At 41.8% G+C, this 21,343-nt stretch overlaps 1 long non-coding RNA gene across 1 annotated transcript; it reads right to left on the bottom strand.

The window, feature by feature from the left end:
- Nucleotides 1-327: 327 nt before the first annotated feature.
- Nucleotides 328-20,457, bottom strand: LOC311239017. The gene is made up of 4 exons (XR_014620409.1): nucleotides 20,374-20,457; nucleotides 4,262-4,477; nucleotides 4,036-4,180; nucleotides 328-1,892 (listed from the first exon to the last, which is right to left on the bottom strand). It is a non-coding gene; the product is annotated as an uncharacterized lncRNA (long non-coding RNA).
- Nucleotides 20,458-21,343: the final 886 nt, after the last annotated feature.

Here is a 21,343-nt window from a genome sequence, read left to right as displayed (position 1 = left end):
AGTTGTTGTATACATATATACAATACAGAGTGAATGAGAAGTGTGTGTGTTTTTCATGCCCTGTTTGCTTAAGCAGCAATTTAGCAAGTAATAAATGAAAGGTGTCATAAAGCTACGTGGGGAGAAAACAACTAAATTAACACAATGCCTGCATCGAGTGTGCAATAATTTTTCCCGATCCGATCTTTTGGCAATGCAGTAAGAAAAAAGAAAAGAAAAAAATTCAATGAAGTTGACCCTTAAGTTTTTTATTATTATTTAACAGTATCCAACAATCCATTATATCCAACATGGATATATAGCTTATTTTTTTCACTTATTGCAGCATTGGATAAAAATTCAAAACTAAATAAAAATAAAGCTTATCAGTGGTGCACCACAAAATAAATAAACTAAAACAAATGAGATGTGCAGAATAGTGCAATAACAAAGGTAGTGCGCTTCACAAGTACAGTTACATTCAGTCATAAATAATAAAATATCAAATTCGTTTAGTGCAGAATAATTCTAGACTATGAACTAGTCTAGTTTAAAAAAAAAAATCCAGAGGAACAGCCATTCTGATTAACAAAAACACACCATTTACTCCATCTGATGTGATCTCTGACCCTAATGGCAGATTCATTATAGTTTCAGGAACTCTCTATTCCACAAAGGTAGTCCTAGTCAACGTATATGCTCCCAATTTTGGTGACACGCATTTCATCAATGCCATGTCCATCATTTGGGAAGCTCTTAAAGCTTTTCTCCGTGGAGAAACTATTTCTAACTGTGCTTGACGTAATAAACTGCGCAACAGCAGACGCGCTGAACTTTCAGACCAAATTATTAAATTGGATTATTTATATTCAGTCTCTCCGACACCATCACTTTATAATGAAAGAGTGACTCTCCAGACGGAATTTAACCTCCTTTCCACCAGCTTCTACTCAAATCACGCCAGTCCTTTTTTGAATTTGGTGACAAACCTATAGTAAAGTGCTGGCACTACAGCAAAAACACTGCACCGCTCAGAACTTGATCACGCAAATTAACTCTGCCACTGGAGAGATCTATACGGACCCATTGGAAATAAATGGTCAATTCAAAACATTTTATTCTTCACTATATACCTCTGATTTTATGCTGGATTGTAAAAATCAAAGTAAAAAGCATCAAGCTTGCTCTTCATCTGCTCCCATTTAGCTACATTAAAGTGTATTCTTTGTAGGTAGTAGTCTGCTGCACAGTGCACATAGAAATCACACCATGACATACCAGTGAGCCCGAGCTGCCCTGTTATCTGATAGTGATAATCGTGACACTCTTTTAGCTGGTAGCTGCCATCTGCCTGCTTTAAGAGGTAAGCACACTCAGTGAAGCTTTCCTTGGATGGACACTTAATTTCTAAAAGCCCATAGCTTGGACTCTCTCCTATTTCTAAGACCTTACGGTCAGGTGATGTACCGAGGTGTGGTGCCTGCGGATTCACAACAAAACCACATGGATACACTTGGTTTCCTGTTAGCTTTGTGTATTGTGTTGCTGCTATGGGCTCTAGTGCTGTACCCCTTTTCATGGCCTTGGTTTGTAGTACTGATCTTTTGTACTTGAGGCTTACAGCAAGTGTTTCATGGTCTCCTGGAGCAGATTCTTTTAAAGGTGCTTGATGTTAACCGATCAGATCGTGCAGTAAACCACAGGTTGTTTGTGTTTTGTTCTCTGGTGTCACATTCTAGGGCTATAGATTCGGGTAGGGAAATGGCCACTCTGTTGTAACTACGCGTGCCATTTTCATCCAAGACTGTGCACAAAGTTGTCGGCTGGGATGGTAGAGGAAACCCAGGGAAGTCATCTGGTTGACTGACAGGCGGCGCTTCAGCAGAAGGGGCTCCCTTGTTTAATAGGGGAAGCTGTAAAAAAGAAAAGATGGGATCAAAATGCTATTAACATGTAAATGTGTCTTTTTCAGAGACGGTGGTGCCACCCCTCCTTTCTGAACAAGGTCAACTGGAAGGGGGACCAGAAGAACAGCAGTCCACAGACTCCACAGAAAGAGAGAAGAAATTAGAATTAGAAAATGGTAACCTGAAAGAGATGCTTGCTTTAAAGGAAACGGAGGTAGAAAGGCTGAAAGCAGACAATGGCACATTTAGAAAAGGAACTCTCACACCGGAACTTCTCCAAAACAGTGACATCCGCCAAATGTTAGCATACAGTACTGGGTTCACATATGAATGCTTCAACCACCTGTGCACAATATTTGGCATTCCAAGTGATCCATGTGCCACTCAAATAAATGTCCCCTTAAAATACCAGCGGAATGATTGGCAAGTTGTTGAAATGCCCCTGCGTAGCCAGCTGTTTTGTTTTAATGAAACTACGCAACAATGAAGACTTGAAAAACCTTGCCTTTAGATTCAACATAACCGTGCAAAGTGCAAGTAATCTTTTCAACTCCTGGATTCATTATATGTTCGACGTTTTGGGTGCAATACCAATTTGGCCTCACAGAGATGTCATTATGGCAAATATGCCAGACGCCTACAAAACGGATTATCCATCAACATTTGCAATATTTGATTGCACTGAACTAAAAATGGAACGGCCTACCTCACTGGTGTTGCAAAGTCAGAGCTATTCCAGTTACAAAAGCACAAACACTCTTAAATCGTTAGTTGCCTGTGACCCCCGTGGTGCTGTGATTTTCTCTTCTGCACTTTTCACAGGCTCTATGTCTGACAAGGAGATAGTCAGAGAGAGTGGTCTCATCCCACTACTGGAGAAACTGATAGAAATTGGCCATCTGCAAAGAGGTGATGGCCTAATGGCCGATAAGGGATTTTTGATAGACGACGATATCAAGTCTATCGGACTGCAGTTAAACCTGCCACCCTTTGCGAGGTCTAAGAGGCAAATGCCATCTGGAGATGTGCTCACAACTAAGCGCATCGCAAAGCACCGCGTTCATGTTGAAAGGGCCATCGCTAAGATAAAGAAATTCAAAATGGTGTCAGACCGAATTCCCAATACTAGGTTGGGGAATATAAGTCAGATCTGGTATGTGGTGAGCGTGCTCTCAAACTTCCAGCCACACATTCTCAAACAGTGAGGGCACCGGACTGTATAAATCCTTGTATAGCGCGTGGGCCCACCTCGGTTGGAGGTACCTCCTAGTCCTGTACAAAGAGTTGTGTTGAGCGCTGCCGCCCCAGCGTTATGGATGTTACATTCAGAGAGAAAATTGGAAAACTTAACATTGACATGATGGCATCGATTTGAATTGGAAGTATAATTTACACATTTTAGTTACACTTATTGAGATAAAGATGAGCCTGCAGTAAGAAATGTTTTCACCTTTTGAGATAGGTGACAAAATACACAGCGTTATGGAAATGGACAAAAATTGTATGAATTAGTAAATAACATAGTTAGTATGTTCTGATGAGTACATAGGGGTGGGATTAAATAAGTGTGCTTCTTCCCATTCCTTTTCAAATATGTAAATGACAAAAGAAAAAAGATTTTGTTTACCTTAGTTGGTTCTTTGTTATTTGAAATTTGTTATATACATTTATTATTAGAACGGCTTATACATTTATTATTAGAACGGCGTAAGGCTATATATGTACTTGATGTTTGTTAAGTTGCATATTTGAAATAAACTTCAATGAAATAAAATATATGTATGCATCAGAGACTGGCTTCTTGTGTTTAGCCAAGAATTTTTCTCGTTGTGACATAGATTTAACAATAATTCTGCTTGCACCTTGATATGATTTTCATTCCATTTATTTTTGTGGTTCTTAGCACTGCATTTTGAGGAAAAACTAACTTTTGTTTCATAGTGGCGTTTCAAATTGACACTATTCACAAGAGCTACCGTTTCTACATTGGTTTGGTGCTGGTTGGAGGGAGGATGAACGCATATTTTATATACAATGTACAGGTGGTTAAACTGGGTACAAAATATACAAATTAATATGTATGTGTACAGAGCTGTATTATATAGGGGGGGGGGTCTTATTTTATTCCATAATTATACACGTTTCTCACCTGGTGGCTTAGGCCACATCCCACAAGATATGTCCTGCCGCAGACTTCGACCTCAGGTGTGTGTTCTGCTGCAAGGTACTGTAGCTTATAGGCGCGTCTGTCATCTCTTCCATGAGGCTTATAGGTATTTGTACCTAGTGTTTGCCTAGACACAGAAATAGCATTATTAGCAAGAGCATGACTGGTAAGTATGGTAATATGCAGTACACAGAATGGAATAACTTACTTGTTGTGGGTATAGTTGGATGTTATAGGCTTCCGCTTACGGTTGACCTTGGCCTTGGCTACCACCACATTGAAAATAGCTTGTCCAGTTATTTTCTTCCCTCTGGCTTTGTGCCATTGTTGAGGTTGGCTTGTGGAGGAGATCTCTTCTCCTTTTGCACGCCAAATGTCCAGTGTGTGCATCAAGCCAACAGTGTGTGAACAGTACCCCGGCATACTGTAAAAAATTATTATTTTAAAAGATCAGCTTGGTGGCATGTTTATCCAAAGCAACTTACATGTTTTGTACAACAAGACAGCGTGTAGGCTCTTTTTTTATTTTTATTAAATCGTTTACCAGTCAACATCTAGTTATTCCTTTTTCATTTCAGATAATCATTGAAGAAGTGTGTCTACTCTTTAGTCGACACGTTAAGGACAGCATTAGCTGTTACAGGCTGGTCTACAGCTCCACCCTGTGGGCTTACTGAGCCTGTATAATAGCTTTTATATTAAAAGTATAATGTCGCACGTCATGGAAAAGGTGTGGTATGTTTACTTGTGTTCTGTAATGGCATTGAGACACAACCCGACTCATTTATTGTACAAACATTAGCTAGCTATCTCATTCATTCATTCAGCTTGATAGGATGATCATTCAACATCATCCAAGTTGTCCTTAACGTTAGCCATTTGTTGTCGTCGACTAACGACGCACTTCTTCAATCATTATCTGAAATGAAAAACAATAACTAGATGTACGATTTCAATAGCAATAACAACTCGATATTACAAAAAGCAGAACGTACCCAGCAGTACATGAACAAGCTTGGTCCACAATATTGTGCTCATCGAACTTAACATAGAGCTCGTGTGGTTTCTCACTCTTGCACTGTGATCTGTAAGCTAGTGCTTCTATCGTGGTTGTGCCTCCCTCTTTCTGCATCTTAATGCTGTGGATATATCCCTCCATGGCATATTGTAGACCCTTTTGTCGGGACCTGGAGGATATTGCGGCGTTATTGCTCCAAAATGAGTCTGTTAAGGCGACTGATATGTTACGGAGAACCTCCATGATGTCAACACCTGTTGAACATATCCGGTATTGTGCCGCATTCTGGCTCTTAGCTTGTCGGACGTAGCAACAGTAACCAAGGGGGGCGTGGCTTTGCGAAAGGTCAATTGAGCCAAAAGTCACTCAATTAATGACAGATTTCATTGATAAATTGAGGGAAAACTTTGCAAGTCGATTTGATGAATTTGACATGTCCAGAGAATTGATGCATTTTGTGAGCAACCCATTTGCCAATGTAGCTGCTATTTCCACAAAAGGACAAGAGTTCCTTGCATCACTTCACATTGATGAAGGTCTCCTGCAACTTGAAATAATTGACATGCAAGCATCATCTGCTCTGAAGCAGGCACTTGAGAATGAATCCACCACAACATTTTGGATAAAGTGTATTCATGTCAAGACATTCCCCAAAATAAAAACGCTGGCAATATCTGTGCTAACAATGTTTGGCTCAACATACACCTGTGAATCCAGTTTCTCTCACATGAATGCCATTAAAACAAGCAACTAGGGGTGGACGGTATAAACGGTATACGGTATAAACGGTATGAATTTGCTCTACGGTATGGATTTTGACTATACCGTGTAACCGGTAGCGCAGCTCTAAAATAGCAATGACGTCATGTAACCACAGCGCGACTATTTCACTTGCATTTGCCCCTAAAAATAGATAGAATTAGTCATAGATAATAGATGTGCGAACTGGAAAAAGTTATTTAGGAGGCTTCACGCAGTGGGCGTGCCAGCCCCTACCGCACGCATGTAAACACGGGTCTAGTAGTCTAGTGGGACGGGACATGGGAGGACGGCGGCGTCTCCCTGAGCTAACGTTAGCTTAGCTACCGTTACAAAATGACCCAGTCAACTATTCACTTTTAGTTTAATACATGATGAGGCATTGTCTAACCGAACGGTATCTAGTCGGCCAGCTACCGATAGCTCCTGACATCGACAAACGCTCCACAAAGTCTAGTAGAGATGTGTATGCTACCTGTTAGCTCACGTTAGCGCAAGTTAGTTCACCGTTCAAAATGAAATGTCCCATTGAACGAAATAATTCACTGAGGCGTTGTATTAACGTTATATATCCGGCTAGCAGTAGCTACAGATAGCTCCTGATATCAATGTCTTCTAACACTGATTCGATGCGTATTCGAGCTGAGGGCTTGCTGAGCACAGTTAAGTAACGTTATACAAATAGGGTCCAGGTGCAGCGCCGGTAAATCCTGGCCGTAGCTCTGCTCGAGGCTACTCGAGTATAGGTCCAGGTGCAGCTCCGGAGAATCCTGGCCGTAGCTGGAGGCTACTAGAGTACACACAGACAGTGGAGCTTGTTGCGTGGTGGCGATGTCTCGCAGATAATACAAGTACAAGTCTAATTATATAATATATATATTTTATAAAAAAAAAATTATATAAAATAAAAAATAAAAAATTATCAAAAACGATGATACCGTGATATATACCGTTACCGTCTATGCTTCAAATTATACCGTGATATAAATTTTAGACCATACCGTCCACCCCTACAAGCAACCGTGCCTCCTTGACAAATGAGCATTTGCATCACTGTTTGCGGGTAGCCCTCACTTCCTATGAAACCTCTTTCTCTGCCATTGCCCAGTCAAAGAAGTGCAATCGCTCTCATTAGATGTGTGTATGTAGGCTAGGCCTGTCTGCCCCCCACCCCCCTGATGTTTGAGAGTTAAGAGTGGACAATAAGTGCTAATAAGATGCTGTGATTTGCTGTTGTTGCAGACATGAAGCACTTTTTCATAAGCTCAGCTGCACTATAAATGTGTTTTTTGTTCAAGTGTTGATGTTAGAATGTTCAGATGCACATCATGCACTTGTTGGTTTTTTATTTTATTTTTATATTGAAATGTTGAAGAGGAGATGTTGCAGTTGTTGCACAGTCATAAATGAAGCACTTTTTGCAGGAGATGTTGCAGATGTGGCACATAAATGAAGCACTTTTTTTGAAAAGTAAACTACTTTTGCAATGTAGTTAAATAAAAGTTGTGAAAATGTGGTTGCGTGTTGTGTCAAGTGTACATAATTTATATTCATAGCACGGGGAGGCGCCGTGGCAGTCCGGCCCCTGGCCCCTTGGGTTTCTGACAATGTGGCCCCCTGAACAATTTAGTTGAATAGCCCTGTTGTAGACCCTTTCATGACTGCAATGCAAGCCAGGGGCTGGAATACGCAGTCACTTATTCCTCCGTAGTAGCCAGGTTAATGTGCACCATCAAGCACTGCTTAAAAGCTAGCGGTGGGTCCAAAATATATCAGATATAAATGTCAAAGGTACCCAGCGTTCCATTAGGGTTTCACACACATGCGGTGGGGTTTGAAAGCTCGGCGTTGCTAATAAACATTTTAAAATTTAAATCATTTTTATAAACGAGTAAAACTGAGAAAATGGCTGCTTCCGCATTTTACAGTAGGAGCGCTCTAATGGCTGGGCGCGCCGCGCATCAGACACGTGAATGAATGAATGAATGAATGAATGAATGAAAACGTTATTTAACAGATTGCAGAATGGGTACAATACAGTACGGCTCAATACACACAATTGTTAAGGGGATGCAGACCAGAGAAAGACGTTTGTCTTGTCTTGTTTGTCTAGACGTTTGTCTAATAGACAGTCTCCTCCCCACCGCATGTATATATTCTCTCCCGGCCGTATGTATATTTCTCTCCCACCCACCCACCCCCTCCTAATGTACAGTCCACTCCCCTCCCCATCATATGTACTCTGTCAGGATCTATGGGTAACAGTACTGTATATTTGAATATCGTATATGTCACAAATGTAACAGTACTAAATACCTGTATGTCATGTATGTCCCTATGCCATAAATGTCATGTATGTTGTGTATGTCCCTATGCCATAAATGTCATGATGTCTTGTATGTCATAAATGTCACTATGAATTGAAAATGGGGGACCCTGATGTAAACAAGACAAACGTCTTTCTCTGGTCTGCATCCCCTTATAAAAGTGTGTATTGAGCCGTACTGTATTGTACCCATTCTGCAATCTGTTAAATAAATAAAAATAAAGTTTGACTGGCCGCCGAGCCATACTGTACATGGTGACTGCTTGACTTAAATATTAAAAAATATATATAATAAAAACAATATTAATAAAAATACTAAATAAAAAAATAAAAATAAAAAATTGGCATCCCCTGTTATTTTACCCACGCGACGCGTGGCAGCAAGCAACAGCGTCCCAGCGCCCGAGGGCATGCGCATTGTCTGGTGATTTGTTGAAGAACTGGGCAGTTTTCCGTGCGGAGTTTGAGGATGTTTTGCTCTCTCTACCGGTCTGAGCGAAAAGCAGAAGCTATAGTATAGTCCAGGCAGCAGCAGCAGCCCCGCTGAGAGAGACGGCTGATGGGAAGTGAGTGCCGTCATGTTTCTACACACAGACAGACAGCCTCACGGTGACGGTGGAGTAACGGAAGGACCCAGCTGATATTTCGCGCGCGTTGGAGGATCAGAGGTGCAGTGCTCATGCCACGCCGTTCCACCACTTTTCTGAGCAGAAGCACGCGTGTGCACACAAAAATGCATTCACAACTTTCACTCGACTCGTCGTGCCAAGTACCGGTACTCACTACTCACATAGCTACTTGTCTTTGCATAACAATAGCATAACAAAGAATGAGAAGAGCGAAACCAAAATACAAGCCCTGTACCAATTGGTGGGGGTTTGCTTGAGCTGTGGAACCTCTCACTATGTGACAAATGGTCCCGACTGGAAGGATGAGACATTTCTTAAAGGGGAACTATTTTACTATTTCTTTCACTATTTGGGCACTTTTACACAATTCCTGTGAGTCTATGGAACACCTCTGTAATATATATTTTTTTTTTATTCATTGTTTTGTATTTCTAATCAAGTCCTCAAAAACAGCATTTTTCTACCTCAAGATTTCGAGCTGTTTTGAGCCTGGGCTGCAGGTGCCACCTAAACCACTGCGGAGCGTCGTCGTCTATCTCAATATTAACATGCAGCAGTGACTATATGACATCACATATAGGCACATTTTCAAACGACTCAGTTCAGTGAGGGTGAATATTGTGAGAGGAGAATTGGAAGAATGCGCCAATATGAGAATTTTGAGACATAGATCATATTAATATAAGTTCACATAGCTAGGAAACAATGCTAAACACTCAAAAAGGCCATTTATAAGATAGTTCCCCTTTAAGTTGTGCTTCAGAAGGAAACTGTCCTTCTGTAAACTGTAAATTACATTGTTAATTTACTTTTCTGGTTTAAGTTAATTCAATTAAAGAAATTGTAACTACAATGTATTTAATTACATTTAAAACATTGTTTGTTTTTCCACCATATCTGTTGACAATATAATTTCTTTGTATACAACGGCATGCAAATTTCTCGATTCTGATTGACTGAAACAGTCCATTTACACGTATGTATAGGGACCATTCTACGCTCCTGGTCCCAGGACCCGCCGACAACCGAATCACATCACTCCGCCAGGATCACTCCGTCGGCAAAAACAAGATGGCGGACAATAATCTTTAACAAATGGATATGTTGATAGCGTCATAACGACTAAATATAAAGCGATTCCGTCATGGCGAATGTCTTAGTCCTTTAAACAATGTTGGATGATGTAATTGATGGGTCATGAGTCATTTTAGAACAAAAGAAAAATCGTGGATTGATTGATTGATTATTTGCAATTTTATTTTAAATTTCTACTTCCTTCCCCCTGACTGCAGCGTTCACTCTCACACTGTCCGACGCTGGCGTACCCACCCACCCCCACACAAACACACACACACAGGGGAGGAAACTAACTTTTTGGCTTACCAGCCAACTGGCGAGTATCTGATTTTTTTTACCAGACAAACTGATTTTTTACCAGCCAAAAAAAATTGCTAATTGTGATAATTACTTCTTTGTATGTCTTTGTCTAAATTGATTTTCAATCACACCGTGTCTCTACTCTTTAAAATATTTATTAGCATAAAACATTAATAACAGTCTCTACTCTTCACAATATTAGCATACAACATGTATTAATCACACAGATGCTGGGCTGGACTGGACTAGGTTGGACTGGTCTAGGTTGGACTGAGTTGGGCAGTGAAAGAACCAAGCATTTCACTGTAATGTAATAGCTAAATAAAACAACTTGACTTGTTACATTTGCACTCTGGTTGTATGCCAAATGTATTCTGGTTGTACTGTACTTGTGCTGTAAGATGACAATACATTGGAACCGAATCGACAACGCTAGGGGTTCAGCAGGTGTATTCTGAATGCCAAGTATGACAACATCACCGTTGTGAAGGGCATATGGGCGAGTGGTGATATGGGGGGAACCCCGGTAATAATAAAATGTCACTCGGCTGCATTTAAGCAAAGCCGCTCAGTATAGTCCACTATGTTGAACGCGCGTTATGGTAGCTTGTTACATGCTAGGTAGCTAGCCGGCTAATGCTGGTTGACTTGTCATTCTCATCCGACTCGAAGGAGACGCGTCGCATGCTATTGTTCGCCCCCATGTCAGACCGCACTGATATCCGAAAGCGACGACTCTACATGCAATTATTTTCATCCACTGATGTGTTTTTGTCTAAGTTTGTCTACGTTGTCAAGCCGGTGGCAGGAGTCTGTAGGTCCGCGCGCAGTGATCTGTCCACTTCCCCTAGATGGGCGGCATCTTCTAGAAAATGAGTGTTCATTGGAGGAGCTTAGAGCGCATCTGTACAACGATGATGTTCATTGGTTATGGTTGGATTGAGGCGCAAATGGGAGGAATCAAGGGGGGAGTCAGAGTTCGGCTTGTGCCAGTGAGCGAATCAGCAGATTGCAGAATGATTTTTTTGTTTTGTTTTGTAATTACTAGTACTCGCCAGACTGGCGAGTGCTCTTCATGAATTACTCGCCAAACGTAAAAAATACTCGCATTTGGCGAGTAAAGTGGCCTAATTTCCTCCCCTGCACACACACACACACACACTCCTGTCTGCAACACGGGGGAGAGTCAGACTGTAGAAGCAACTGAGTGCTGCGCTGTTCTAAGTGAGCATGGCCTATTGAGTTGATTGATTGATTGATTGCTAATTTTATTACTGTACGCTTGGTTTCCAACTGGTTAAGTTTAGGCCCTCTACAGTAGGTTTAAAAAAATAAATAAAAAATAGGGCGAAGAAAATTTTTTTTCCTATAGGGCAAAGAAAACTTTTTAATTTGTTTTACCTACTTTCTATAGAAGCATCTAAGAATGAAGTTCTATAGAAAGTAGGTCTGCATCCCCTTAACAATTGTGTGTATTGAGCCGTACTGTATTGTACCCATTCTGCATCTGGTAATAAAATTTTCAATCAATCAATCAATCAATCAATAATTCCAATAACAACCACTAACTTCATAATTAAAAACTAAAGAAAAGTTGGATGTGTTAGTTGGTTGGATGTCTTAGTTGAAAGGCAGTTGGATGTGTTAGTTGGTTGGATGTCTTAGTTGAAAGGCAGTTGGATGTGTTAGTTGGTTGGATGCCTTAGTTGAAAGGCAGTTGGATGTGTTAGTTGGTTGGATGCCTTAGTTGAAAGACAGTTGGATGTGTTAGTTGGTTGGATGTCTTAGTTGAAAGACAGTTGGATGTGTTAGTTGGTTGGATGTTTTAGTTGAAAGGCAGTTGGATGTGTTAGTTGGTTGGATGCACTTCCGAGCTGCTTCCACATGGAGGCAATTTCTCTTTTATGTTGTTGTGGGAACTACTTTTTCTGGCGGATGGTTTTTTCAATAAATCTTCGATTAATGTGTGTTTATTGTATAGCAATATATGCAATATAGCAATATATTGGATGAATGTGGCAGTTGTATAAAAGCATTACACCACTTGCAGTCGTGATTTGTGAACAATAAGCCATGCCTAGGGGGGTCTAACGACCACCCCTAGGCATGGTTTATTGTTCACAAACCACTCCTGCGCGTGATGTAATGCTTAAATATATTGAATGCTACTACATCCTGCTACCTTTTTCAGCTTCTCTATTTCAAGGAAATATTTACAAAAACTAAACAAAAACGAGGAATTTCCTAGACAAACATGTTTCCTACTATTTATGCACAATAATCATTCTAATAATGCTGGTCGGAGCTGTTCTGTGCGCACGCGAGGGAACATTTATGCGCATGCTCGCGCATGCATGTGACGTCATTAAAACACCGTCCAACCACTTGTGAAATCACCACTGCATATTTCAATCCGGCGAATAATGTGATTTATGAGAGATACATGTTTGGATGTTGTTGCAAACAAGAGAATGATGAGCCAATAGTTTTCTGATGAGGCTAAAGGAGAGAGCGTCTGCATGTGAACACTGTGCACTGACGGACGAGCTGATCAGTCCTAATAAGGTGTGTGCATTGTGTACTCTTAATAATGTAATTCTGAGAGTGTACAAATAAGAGTACCATTCGTTTTCTATATGATTAGATATCTGTTATGTAGCCTATTTATTATGCTTTGTACTACAAAGTTTGTAGAGAAATAATTAGTTTGGATACAATTTGATTTGTCTACAGATCTGTCATCAGCAATTGGCCTATAATAATAATAATAATACCGTAATAATACGTCCTCAATGCTGAGGCACTTCAGAGCCAAGCATGAGAATGTAACTGCCCCCCGGCATGGTGTAGAAATAATGATTAGTATAATCATTATTATGATTAACTAAATATAAAAAAAAAATTGTTCGTACAGATGCTTTTTATTTAATTTTCTCTTTTCTTTGCATTTAGCATTGCAGCACTGTAGCACTTTAGTACGTTCAGTTAGGGCTGGACGATATGGCCAAAAATGATATCGCGATAACGATAACAATAAAAAAAATCGAATATATATATAAAAAACAATAATAATAATAATAATTTAAACAACAGATGTATGTTTATTTTGCAGCAATTCTTTGTTGTTGCCGCCATCTTTAGTGTTACATCCCCTCACACTCCAGTTATCAGGCTGCAGCTGGTTTGAAAGCGAAAGTAAACCGGCTTCTCTGCTGGCTGTGGCTCCAGGGGAGTTGAACAGTTCTGGCTCTGCTAGTTTCTTTTCTATCTTTTGGCGCTTTTTTGGTGGACAAACCACCGCACATGTGCACCGTGACTCATGACTGGAGACTAGCTCTGCTAGCACACATAGCCTACTGTGTACAGAATTAGAAAGCAAACAAAATAAGAGAAAAATAAATCTCAATTTGGTCAGTATTGTCATTTGGACAAGCAAAGCCATTACTTTAAGTTGCAGGCAAGAAAGACAAGTCTGTCCACTGTCTCTGGTTTTAAAACTGCCCTGTTTCGATATTTTTTCCCCCCGATATCGATTATTAAAATATATCGCGATAATTATCGTTATCGTTATATCGCCCAGCCCTACGTTCAGTAGTTCAGAACTCTGCAGAATCTGCACCTGGCTCACTGATAACAAACTATCATTATTTACACCTGGGTAAAACAGAGTCCATTCTCTTCGGATCAAATAACAAACTCAGCAAGACCGATGGCTTCTCAGTTACAGTGGGTGACAATATTGTCACAAGGAAAAGATGAAATTCCATACCTGGGTTCCATCCTAGAGGCAAATCTTTCCTGTGACAAAATGGCATCCAATGTAATCAAAAAGGTCCACCAACGAACTAGATTCTTGTACCGGATCTCCTCTCTGGTAAACAAGAATACCCTGAAGACTCTGGCAGGAGCACTCATTCAAGGGTACTACGACTATGCTTGCACCTCATGGTACCAAAGCACCTTAAAGGCACTAAAAACAAGATTACAAACATCACAAAACAAACTGGTCAGACTACTACTTGACCTTACTCCTAGAACCCACCTCACCCCTGCCCACTTTGACTACCTAGGATGGCTTAGAGTAGACGACAGAGTACAGCAACTTGCAATGGGCCTGGTCTACAAGATACACTACACGACTAAGGTACCCATGTACATGTCAAAATACTTCCCAAAGGTCAGTGAATACCACGACCACAACACCAGAGGGAGCTCCACAAATCATGTTAAACCCAGATTCGGCTCAAACAAGGGACTAAGTGTCATGGTCCCAGCCGGGGTTTCTTCCTGAACAATATGAACAGTGGTTTTCTGCCGCCCTCTGGTGGCCAAACGCAGCAGCTCCAGATATTGAACCTTCTCAGGCATTTAGCCCTAGGTTTGAATACTATTATTAATGCTATGCTGCCTCTGTTCATGTTGTGTTTCCCCGGTTTAGCTTGTGTTTAATAGGTTTCCATTAAGGGTTATCTCTGTACATATGTTTCCATTAAGGGTTTGCTCTTTCCATATGTTTCTGTTAAGGGTTAACCTCATTGCATAGGTTTCCATTAAGGGTTAATCCTTTTCATGTTTCCATTAAGGTTTATCCTTTACATATGTTTCCAGTAAGGCTTTTCTCTTTACTTATGCTTTCCATTAAGGGTTAATCATTTTCATATGTTTCCATTAAGGGTTATCCTTTACATATGTTTTCCAGTAAGATAATCCCTTTACACATGCTTTTATTTATAGTGTGAGATTTCTTTTTACTAATACTTTGTGTTCACCAGTCTTGGCCATGCCTGGCCTTAAACCAGCTGGCGCTCATTAGTAATCACGGGCAGTATTTATTCCTGCCCGTTTCTCACTTCCCTGTCGCGCCATTGCCATTGTTTTGTTGTTCTACACTTGTGTTCGGTCGTACTCTGTTCACCTTCACTCCTGTATTTCCCCGTGAGTCCGTTCCTTATTACTAGTCCACTTTTTCCCAGCACTGCTGAGTTTTATTTTCGGGTTTTGCAGTTCGCTTTTGTTTGTTACCGTTTTACCGTGTATCACTGTTTGTTTGCAACTGCTAAGTAAAAGCCTGTTCATTTTCATTCCGTCGTCTCTGCCTCTACTCTCTCTGATCGTGTTCTGCATTTGGGGTCTCCTCACCTACCCTCACACCGAACCCTTACACTAAGGGGGCTTTCTCATTAGGAATGGGTGCTCCGCTCCGTCCTCGTTCCGTCCTTGAGTGCGAACCCCCCCCCCCCCCTCTCTCCCTCTAGTTTGTGTACACACTGCAGTCTTGGTTCACTCTGGGTTTTGCTTTAGGTTTCCGTTTTGAGCGTGTAAACTGCCGTAGGCGATGATGTCACACTCAAACGTCAACACATGAACAGTTGAATACACGGTGATGTAAACTGGATGCCCGATATAAAGAAACGAATAACCAATAAATATGAAGTTATCTTTGAACTCTGTTGTCAAGCCATGTCAATATAACCCACCCCCTTTCATCACGAATGGAACTGGTGTCGTGGAGTCCGCTTTGAGCGTTTCCAGTGTTAGTTAGTTCCCTCCCTCAGATATCCACGTCTCTGAGCGGATCTCGGCCTGTCTGTCCGACATCTCCGCCTGGATGACGACCAACCACCTCAAACTGAACCTAAGCAAAACAGAATAGCTCCACCTGCCGGCCAAATCCTCCCCCCTGACCAACCTCTCCATCACAGTGCAGCTGTGACCGCGTCCCCGACTGCCAAGAACCTTGGTGTGCTGAAGGGTCTGCAATTAGGTAAAATTAGACCTAAAATAATCCCCCTTTAAGTTAATATGTGGGAGTTAAGTTATTATTTACCACATAATGTTACACTGTCTGCCTATTGATGGCATCTCAGGTTATATGACGGTGCTGCCATCTAGTGGGCCAGAGGTGGTAGTGTTCCCTCGTATCTGCGTCACTTCCTCTATGAGCTTGTTGACGTTGAACTTGACCGGACACGTTAGAGAGAAACGTACACCCAGCGTTGCTCTCGTTAACGTTATAGTTTGACGGTGACCAAGTATGTAAAGTGGCTTACCAAGCGGACATTATACCACCAAGAGAGAGTGAGTTTTAGTACCCAGCTAATTCGATGTTTAGTAAACGTCTGGGATTAGCACATTACAGCGGACTATAGTATTCCCCATCTATCATTACCAGTTAGCCGAAGCTAGCTAGCTCGGCGCTAATACCTAAAGTAGCTTCGGCTCATGCTTCGATAGCTGCTCTATACTGGACATATCAGTCGATATATAACACAGACCAGAGAACATTTAGATAGGGTCTGTGTCGCTGTAAAAGGACACAACTAGTCCTAAGTAGTAGCCATAGCAGTAGCCTGTGGTACAGAGGGGACCAGCGTGTCTGCAGCAGCTGTCGGCGTGCGCCGTGCAGCACCACGGAGCGGAGCGAGACACTCGGATCCACCACAGCGGAGCATCTGGTCTGCAGGAGCAGACTGGTGGCGCCTATTGGACCGGGCAGCGTCTTCCCGCCCTCATCACCACGCAGCGGTCTACCACTCCTCATCACAGAACTCATCCGGGTCCTTTTCTCACCCCCAGGATTATTAACTCTCTCCATCTCTCTCATCCTGCAGAGGGAATTGTTCCTCTGACAGTGGTAACCGCGGCAACGTTTGGCCAGAACACTTTAATAGAACTATTTGGGCGCCCATCTAAATTTAGTAATAGTATTTAATTAGGCATTGTGTAACGTGATAACAATATTTTGTATGTATCTTTTTTCCCCTTTTTTGCTTATATAAAAGCATTATGATTCAAACAGTTTCCTCGCTCTTTCTAGTTTAGGTGACTCCATTTTAAGTTATTCACTCAGTTGTGTATTTGGTACAATTAGTTTAAGAGTTAAGGCATCCTACCACACCCCCTAAGGTGAAAATTATATACAGTCCTCTAAGCTCCCGCACACTTGGTGTTGTCCTCGACGACCAGTTGAACTTCTCTGCTCACATCGCACCGACAACCAGAACCTGCAGATTCCTCCTGAGCAACGTCAGAAGGATCCGCCCCTTCCTGACAAAAGAAGCCACCCAACTCCTCGTCCAATCAACAGTCATCTCCCGCCTCGACTACTGCAACGCACTGCTAGCTGGCCTCCCGGCCACTGCCACCAAGCCTCTTCAACTCATTCAAAACGCAGCGGCCCGCCTGATCTCAAACCTACCAAAGTCGGCCCATGTCACCCCACTTCTTAGGGACCTGCACTGGCTCCCCATTGCTGCACGTATCCGCTTCAAGGCCCTCGACTAGGGAACCGCTCCCGCCTACCTCCGGTCAATGGTCTCTAACTACACACCCTCAAGACCCCTACGCTCTGCATCTTCTGGCCGCCTCAGACCTACTCCTATCCAAGCTCCGGGAGGGTCATCAAAGAGAAGCCGCCTATTCTCAGTCCTTGCCCCACAATGGTGGAATGAACTACCCACCCCAGTTAGGACAGCCGAATCCCGTCCAATCTTTCGCTGTCGACTAAAGACGCACTTCTTCGACCATTATCCGAAATAATTTTTTTTTTTTTAAATAAATTAAATCTAACCCTAACTAACCTTACTGTCATGCACATGTCCTAATAAACTAACCTACACTGTAACACGCAACACTTTGATGAACATTGTTACTCAGCTGATAGAGTTGTACCCTTCCTGATGACCTGTCGTACAGAACTTGTAAGTCGCTTTGGATAAAAGCGTCAGCTAAATGACTAAATGTAAATGTAGTGTCTAACGCTAGTTAGCCTAGTTATAGGATAACTTAGTTAGCAGCTAACGTTAGCCCATTGCTCGCGTCAATTATATTGCATGTCATTGAAGGTCCGCGCTGGTCTGTGTCTAATGAAATTACAATTGCATGTCATTGAAGGTCCGCGCTGGTCTGTGTCTATAATGAAATGAGAGGAAAGCTCTGCGCTAAAGCAAGCCTCATCTCAGCCACGGCGTGACAACTAGGGATGCCCCGATCGATCGGCCACCGATCGTTATCGGCCGATAATCAGTATAAATATGTGATCGGTGATCGGTGATAATGCTTTATTTTCGCCGATCGTCAAAACCGATCGATGACACGGAAAACATGATCCAATTCTCTGCGGAGTTCTCACTCGCTCACAGCCACACTCTGCTGCTGCGCGTCTTGCTCCTCCTCCTCCTTCTCCCCCTGCCAGACCCATCTCATGTCAACAAACAAACCCTTCGAGCACCGCAGAGCTCCTCTTTCAACATAACTGAAGCATTAAACAAAATGGCCCAGTCATCTATTCACTTTTGTTTAATACACGAGGCGTTGTCTAATGTTATCTAGCTACTGATGGCTCCTGCTATCAACGTGACAGTTTGACATTCGTTTTCGCAAGCGCTGGCTAGCGTTGGCTAACTAGCTATCGCCCGTGAGCTAACGTTAGCTACCGAGCTAGCGTTACTGTTTAAACAAAACTACACAGTCAACTATTCACTTTAGTTTAATACATGATGAGGCGTTGTCTAACTGGCTAGCTACTGATAGCTCCTGATATCAACAAATGCGCATTTCAGTTTAAGAATGATAGGGATGCACCAGCATGAAACCTCCGTTAGCTAGGTAGCTCACGTTAGTGAGCTAAATAGTTCACTTTATTTTAATACATGATGCATTGTCTAACGTCATCTAGCCAGCTAGCAGTAGCTACTAGGGGTGTAACGGTACGCGGATACGTACTGTACCGCCTCAATGTGGTCCTCCGGTACAGTACGCGCTGTGCACTGAGCGATTGCGACGGTATGGAACCTTTTTTTGCGGAACTTAAATCCCCCCAGCCCTAATATAACGTGCACAACTAACCGGATGTTGTTTGTTCATTCCACGCAGCGCGCAGCTACACTGAACGAGAGCTGTAATTCAGCATAGCATTATTAGCCTTAGTATGGCGAGTCAATACTAACTGACAAGCCAGAGCCATGTCATTGTTCAACTTTATTGCAAACTTTATCACGCATTTGAAATGGCATCACCCGAATGTGAATATCACTGGTACACGGAAGAAACAGATCCTAGTGCAATGCTGCTTGAATGCAACGGGGACAACGGAGTATGGTCGCAGATCTGCTGCTATAAAAACACCTATGGCGTTTGTTATTGCTTTGGCCCGGTCTGCATTAATAGCGAGATGCTGCTTGAATGCAACGTTGCGCTCTGATTCAACCCCGAATGGCTAGTGTGAAAGCCCCCTAAACACGTTTCGCAATTATGCCACATCAATGTGGAACGCCCTACCCAAAGCTGTAAAGGAATGTGAATTACTACCCACTTTCAAAACCACTCTCAAAGAGCACCTACGGGAGACTGCAATTCGAAACTGGCCCCTGTAAATGTACACTGAATGTCCTAACCCAATAATACACAAGACCCTCTTATTGGGACCAAGTAAGGTTGTCGATATTCCAATGTACAGTTTTGTTAGTACAGTTGTACAGCCCCCCCCCCCCCCCCCCCCAACCTCCTCCAATGTACAGTTTCTACATCAAAAGTATATACTCTCTTTTTTAGACTCTTTTTTGTATCACAAACAGTACTTTGTAAATCTGGTATGTCATAAATGTATAGATGTAGCAGTAGGCCTACTGTGTATCTGTATGTCGTGTATGTCATATTATGATGAATTGAAAATGGGGGACCCTGATGTAAACAAGACGAAAGTCTTTCTCTGGTCTGCAACCCCTTAACAATTGTGTGTATTGAGCTGTACTGTACTGTACCCATTCTGCAATATGTTAATAACGTTTTCAATCAATCAATCACGTCTTCGTTGCACCGTGAAAACTACAACAGTCAAAAAATAACCAATTAATTATACGGTTCACAGAACCACAACGAAGCTCACAACGCATTCAAAACAAATATTTTTAACATAAAGATAACAAGGGAGAACTCATATTCTGTAGTAAAAGGCATTTACGGAAATGAAATAACAAGTAACATTACGTTGGCAACCCGTGTCGCATTAGAACCAAATCAGACAGTGCATCGATTTACACCTCGACTACAACAGAACGAAATACATAAGGCATATCCAGTAATAATAATAATAATAATAATAATAATAATAATAATAATAATAATAATAATAATAATAATAATAATAATAATAATAATAATAATAATAATAATAATAATAATAATAATAATACATTCAGTGTTTAACGTACCTTATTCCGCTTTTACCAAGGGCAAGGGGTGTTAATTTCTTTAGTAGTGTGGACAGTATCGCTGTGTCGCTCCGTAGGTTGTTCTATACTTACTGCATTGGGGTCTCGTGAGAACAAACGGGATCTCGTGACGAGCCTTTATACCATACAAAAGACGAATTCCGCCCCCATGTGGACACTACCTGAAAGTGCATACGAGATTTTTAACGGTTTCCAAAATAGAACCTTGATGAATGAATGAATGAATGATGAATGAAAACTTTATTTAACAAATTGCAGAATGGGTACAATACAGTACAGCTCAATACATACAATTGTTAAGAGGATGCAGACCTGAGAAAGACTTTCGTCTTGTTTCCATCAGGGTCCCCCATTTTCAATTCATCATATGACACACATGACATACAGATAGACAGTACTGCTACATCTATACATTTATGACATACCAGATTTTCAAATACAGTACTGTTTGTGATACTAAAAAAATCCAGAAGAAGAGTATATACATTTGACATAGAAACTGTGCATTGGGGGAGGTTGGGTAGGTGGGGTGGGGCTGTACATTGGAGGTGGGGGGGGGGGGGGGGGGGGGGGTGGGTAGGGGGGGGACACACTGTACATTGGAATACTGACATACATTTGACATGGAAACTGTACATTGGAGGAGGTTGGGTAGGTGGGGTGGGGTTGGGTGGGGCTGTACATTGGAATAGCCATGCTTGGTCTTTATTGTACAACTGGGTTAGGACATTTGTAGGGGCCAGTTTTGAATTGCAGTCTCCCGTAGGTGTTCTTTGAGAGTGTTTTTGAAGGTGGGTAGTGATTTACATTCCTTTACAGCTTTGGGTAGGGCGTTCCACATTGTTGTGGCATAATTGCGAAACGTGTTTAGTCCCTTGTTTGAGCCGAATCTGGGTTTTACATGATTTGTGGAGCTCCCTCTGGTGTTGTGATCGTGGTATTCACTGAC

The sequence above is a fragment of the Notolepis coatsorum genome, assembly GCF_963971535.1.
Source record: "Notolepis coatsorum genome assembly, chromosome: 13".
Taxonomy (NCBI): Eukaryota; Metazoa; Chordata; class Actinopteri; order Aulopiformes; family Paralepididae; genus Notolepis; species Notolepis coatsorum.
This window is presented reverse-complemented; position numbering and strand designations above follow the sequence as displayed.